Raw genomic sequence first — 5,632 nt, 5'->3', positions numbered from 1 at the left:
CAATTGCTTATAGTCGTTTTCTGTTCTTCGATCTAGAAGTACCTGAAAAAATTGAGATTTTGAGATTTTATTCCGTAGCCGATTACTTTTTTCACTTTCAACCCCATGACTTCCAAACTAAACGAGGTAATGTTATAACAATAGCTGAACTTGAAAGCGTTATAAATATGCTATCGAATGCATATAGTCGTTTTCTGTTCTTCGATCTGGAAGTATCTGAAAAAATGAAGATTTTATTCCGATGCCAATTTTTTTTTCACTTTATACTCCATAACTTACAAACTAGACGAGGTAATGTTACAGCAATAGCTGAGCTTGAAAGCGTAATTAATATGCAATCAATTGCTTATAGTCGTTTTCTGTTCTTCGATCTAGAAGTACCTGAAAAAAATTAGATTTTATTCCGTAGGCGATTTTTTTTTCACTTTCAACCCCATAACTTCCAAACTAAACGAGGTAATGTTATAGCAATAGCTGAGCTTGAAAGCGTAATTAATATGCTATCGAATGCTTATAGTCGTTTTCTGTTCTTCGATCTAGAAGTACCTGAAAAAAATTAGATTTTATTCCGTAGGCGATTTTTTTTTCACTTTCAACCCATAACTTCCAAACTAAACGAGGTAATGTTATGGCAATAGCTGAGCTTGAAAGCGTTATAAATATGCTATCGATTGCATATAGTCGTTTTCTGTTCTTCGATCTAGAAGTATCTGAAAAAATTGAGATTTTATTCCAAAGCCTATTTTTTTTTTCACTTTCAACCCCATAACTTACAAACTAAACGAGGTAATGTTATAGCAATAGCTGAGCTTGAAAGCGTAATTAATATGCAATCAATTGCTTATAGTCGTTTTCTGTTCTTCGATCTAGAAGTACCTGAAAAAAAATAGATTTTATTCCGTAGGCGATTTTTTTTTTCACTTTCAACCCCATAACTTCCAAACTAAACGAGGTAATGTTATAGCAATAGCTGAGCTTGAAAGCGTAATTAATATGCTATCGAATGCTTATAGTCGTTTTCTGTTCTTCGATCTAGAAGTACCTGAAAAAATTGAGATTTTATTCCAAAGCCTATTTTTTTTTCACTTTCAACCCCATTACTTACAAACTAAACGAGGTAATGTTATAGCAATAGCTGAGCTTGAAAGCGTAATTAATGTGCTATCGAATGCTTATAGTCGTTTTTTGTTCTTCGATCTAGAAATACCTGAAAAAATTGAGATTTTATTCCGGAGCCGATTTTTTTTTCACTTTCAACCCCATAACTTATAAACTAAACGAGGTAATGTTATAACAATAGCTGAGCTTGAAAGCGTTATAAAAATGCTATCGAATGCATATAGTCGTTTTCTGTTCTTCGATCTGGTAGTATCTAAAAAAATTGAGATTTTATTCCGTAGCCGATTATTTTTTTCACTTTCAACCCCATAACTTCCAAACTAAACGAGGTAATGTTATGGCAATAGCTGAGCTTGAAAGCGTTATAAATATGCTATCGATTGCATATAGTCGTTTTCTGTTCTTCGATCTGGAAGTATCTGAAAAAATTGAGATTTTATTCCGTAGCCGATTATTTTTTTCACTTTTAACCCCATAACTTCCAAACTAAACGAGGTAATGTTATAGCAATAGCTGAGCTTGAAAGCGTAATTAATATGCAATCAAATGCATATAGTCGTTAACTGTTCTTCGATCTAGAAGTATCTGAAAAAATTGAGATTTTATTCCGTAGCCGATTATTTTTTCACTTTTTAACCCCATAACTTCCAAACTAAACGAGGTAATGTTATAGCAATAGCTGAGCTTGAAAGCGTAATTAATATGCAATCAAATGCATATAGTCGTTAACTGTTCTTCGATCTAGAAGTATCTGAAAAAATTAAGATTTTATTCCGAAGCCGATTTTTTTTTCATTTTCAACCCCATAACTTACAAACTAAACGAGGTAATGTTACAGCAATAGCTGAGCTCGAAAGCGTTATAAATATGCAATGAAATGCATATAGTCGTTAACTGTTCTTCGATTTAGAAGTATCTGAAAAAATGAAGATTTTATTCCGAAGCCGATTTTTTTTTTCACTTTCAACCCTCTAACTTACAAACTAAACGAGGTAATGTTATAGCAATAACTGAGCTTGAAAGCGTAATTAATATGCTATCGAATGCTTATAGTCGTTTTCTGTTCTTCTATCTAGAAGTATCTTAAAAAAATAAAGATTTTATTCCGAAGTTGATTTTTTTCACTTTCAACCCCATAACTTCCAAACTAAACGATGTATTGTTATAACAATAGCTATCTTGAAAGCGTTATAAATATGCTATCGATTGCATATAGTCGTTTCTGTTCTTCGATCTGGAAGTATCTGAAAAAATTGAGATTTTATTCCGGAGCTGATTTTTTTTTCACTTTTAACCCCATAACTTCCAAACTAAACGAGGTAATGTTATAGCAATAGCTGAGCTTGAAAGCGTAATTAATATGCAATCAAATGCATATAGTCGTTAACTGTTCTTCGATCTAGAAGTATCTGAAAAAATTAAGATTTTATTCCGAAGCCGATTTTTTTTTCATTTTCAACCCCATAACTTACAAACTAAACGAGGTAATGTTATAGCAATAGCTGAGCTCGAAAGCGTTATAAATATGCAATGAAATGCATATAGTCGTTAACTGTTCTTCGATTTAGAAGTATCTGAAAAAATGAAGATTTTATTCCGAAGCCGATTTTTTTTTTCACTTTCAACCCTCTAACTTACAAACTAAACGAGGTAATGTTATAGCAATAACTGAGCTTGAAAGCGTAATTAATATGCTATCGAATGCTTATAGTCGTTTTCTGTTCTTCTATCTAGAAGTATCTTAAAAAAATAAAGATTTTATTCCGAAGCCGATTTTTTTTCACTTTCAACCCCATAACTTCCAAACTAAACGAGGTAATGTTATAACAATAGCTTATCTTGAAAGCGTTATAAATATGCTATCGATTGCATATAGTCGTTTTCTGTTCTTCGATCTGGAAGTATCTGAAAAAATTGAGATTTTATTCCGGAGCTGATTTTTTTTTCACTTTTAACCCCATAACTTCCAAACTAAACGAGGTAATGTTATAGCAATAGCTGAGCTTGAAAGCGTAATTAATATGCAATCAAATGCATATAGTCGTTAACTGTTCTTCGATCTAGAAGTATCTGAAAAAATTAAGATTTTATTCCGAAGCCGATTTTTTTTTCATTTTCAACCCCATAACTTACAAACTAAACGAGGTAATGTTACAGCAATAGCTGAGCTCGAAAGCGTTATAAATATGCAATGAAATGCATATAGTCGTTAACTGTTCTTCGATTTAGAAGTATCTGAAAAAATGAAGATTTTATTCCGAAGCCGATTTTTTTTTTCACTTTCAACCCTCTAACTTACAAACTAAACGAGGTAATGTTATAGCAATAACTGAGCTTGAAAGCGTAATTAATATGCTATCGAATGCTTATAGTCGTTTTCTGTTCTTCTATCTAGAAGTATCTTAAAAAAATAAAGATTTTATTCCGAAGCCGATTTTTTTTCACTTTCAACCCCATAACTTACAAACTAAACGAGGTAATGTTATAGCAACACCTGTGCATAAAAGGCTTTTAAATATGCAATCAAATGCACATAGTCGCTTTTTGTTATTTGATCTAGAAGTATCTGAAAAAACTAAGTTTTTTTTCCGAAGCTGATTTTTTTTCCACCTTCAATCCAATAACGTTTAAACTAAACGAGATAATTTTATAGTAATTACTGATTTGGAAAGCCTAATGAAAACGAAAATAAATGCAAGTAATTGTTTACTGTTCTTTGATCTAAAAATATTGCAAAAAAACTCTAATTATGAAATCGGAATTCGCACTGACGTTGTTATAATTAAATCCATTGTTTAACGTTTAACTTGTTCACAACTGCATATACTTAAAACACATTATTATCAGTTTTACTAAATATCTACGCTTCAGTATCTTATTATATTAAAGAACTTCTTAATTTGGTAGGGTAATTTTTGTGTGAAGTTAGCGGCCAAATGTTGGCGGCCAAATGTTGGCCATAGATCGGCCGCCAACTTTTGGCCGCTAACTTCACACCGGTTACTACTTTTGAGTTTTTCCATTAACAATTACACGATTAAATGTTCCCTTCGTAATTTTAGTTCAAACTAGGCTTAACCCGCGGCTGCGCCAGTAATTGAATAGAAATTCCAGAATTTTACTAATTCCTAACGCGAATTTCCAAAAACTATATGGTGGTTTTCGTCAATGCTACAAAAACAACCGCACTAATTTTCATGAGTCTGAACTCAGGGGGTTTAGTTTCGAAATTTTATCGGAATTTAAAATATCCTATCATTATTATTTTAACAAGGAATATGTACTCTAGTCCAGGAGTTTTCAACCTTTTGGTTTTAACGGCACACTTTTCGTTCATCAACGGCACACCAATAAAAAATAGTCAAGTGCGAGTCGGCCTGGCGCGTACAGGGTTCCGTACAGTACACCCATTATATAAATAAATAAAAAATAATAAATATCATGGGACATTTGACACCAATTGACCTAGTCCCAAACTAAGCAAAGCTTGTACTATGGATACTAGGCAACGGATAAACATACTTATATAGATAAATACATACTTAAATACATATTAAACATCCAAGACCCGAGAACAAACATTCGTGTTATTCACACAAATATCTGCCCCGGCCGGGATTCGAACCCAGGACCTCAAACTTCGTAGTCAGGTTCTATAACCACTTAGCCATCCGGTCGTCAATAATAATCGTAATATGTATATTTGTATAACATAACGGACAGCGGATACTTATTAATCCCACAAGCCACGCGTCATTTGTTTTCGTACTATTTTGACATTAAAATAGCTATTCATTTTTTTATGTCAAATAGCTGGCAAACGAGCATCCGGGTTACCTGATGGTAAGTAATCACCGCTGCCCATTGACACCTACAGAATTATTAGGACACCCTGCGTTGCCGGTCTAAAAGGCGGGAGAGGGGCATCATATTAATGCAGCATACACATTGCGGCCGCGGTACACCGTGAAATATATAGACCGGAAGATGGTGACACAAAATATTAGGTCATTTTTACCAGTATGGCGGTTCTTCAGGGGTCTAATTACGGAATGACAAAAAAGAAAATGATGGTCATAGCGCTGGTACCGGCGGCCCAATCGCGTGGGCGTTAATCGAACGTGTCGGATAAATGATGCCCCTCTCTCCCTTTTAGACCGGCAACGCACCCGCGGTCCTAATAATGCTGTAGGTGTCCATGGGCGGCAAATGACCTAATATTTTCTGTCACCATCTCCCGGTCTAATACGCGGCACACCGGTTGAAAACGTCTGCTCTAGTCTAACACATTATACTTATAGGCACTCCTTACGCCAAACGTTGAAACTCACACGCCAAGCAAGTCTCAAGTATACCTTGCATGATACACTAATTATGCTTTGATAGTAATGTCAGTCTGTCAAGAACATGACTCATCCAATACAATATTATGTATGTTGGAACGGCTCACAGGGTCTCCGAGGCCGCGGGTGACGGATTTGCCAAAATAATTCGGGGATTTCTGCTAAAAAAA

The sequence above is a fragment of the Choristoneura fumiferana genome, chromosome 13 (genome assembly GCF_025370935.1).
Source record: "Choristoneura fumiferana chromosome 13, NRCan_CFum_1, whole genome shotgun sequence".
NCBI classification, from domain to species: Eukaryota; Metazoa; Arthropoda; class Insecta; order Lepidoptera; family Tortricidae; genus Choristoneura; species Choristoneura fumiferana.
This window is presented reverse-complemented; position numbering follows the sequence as displayed.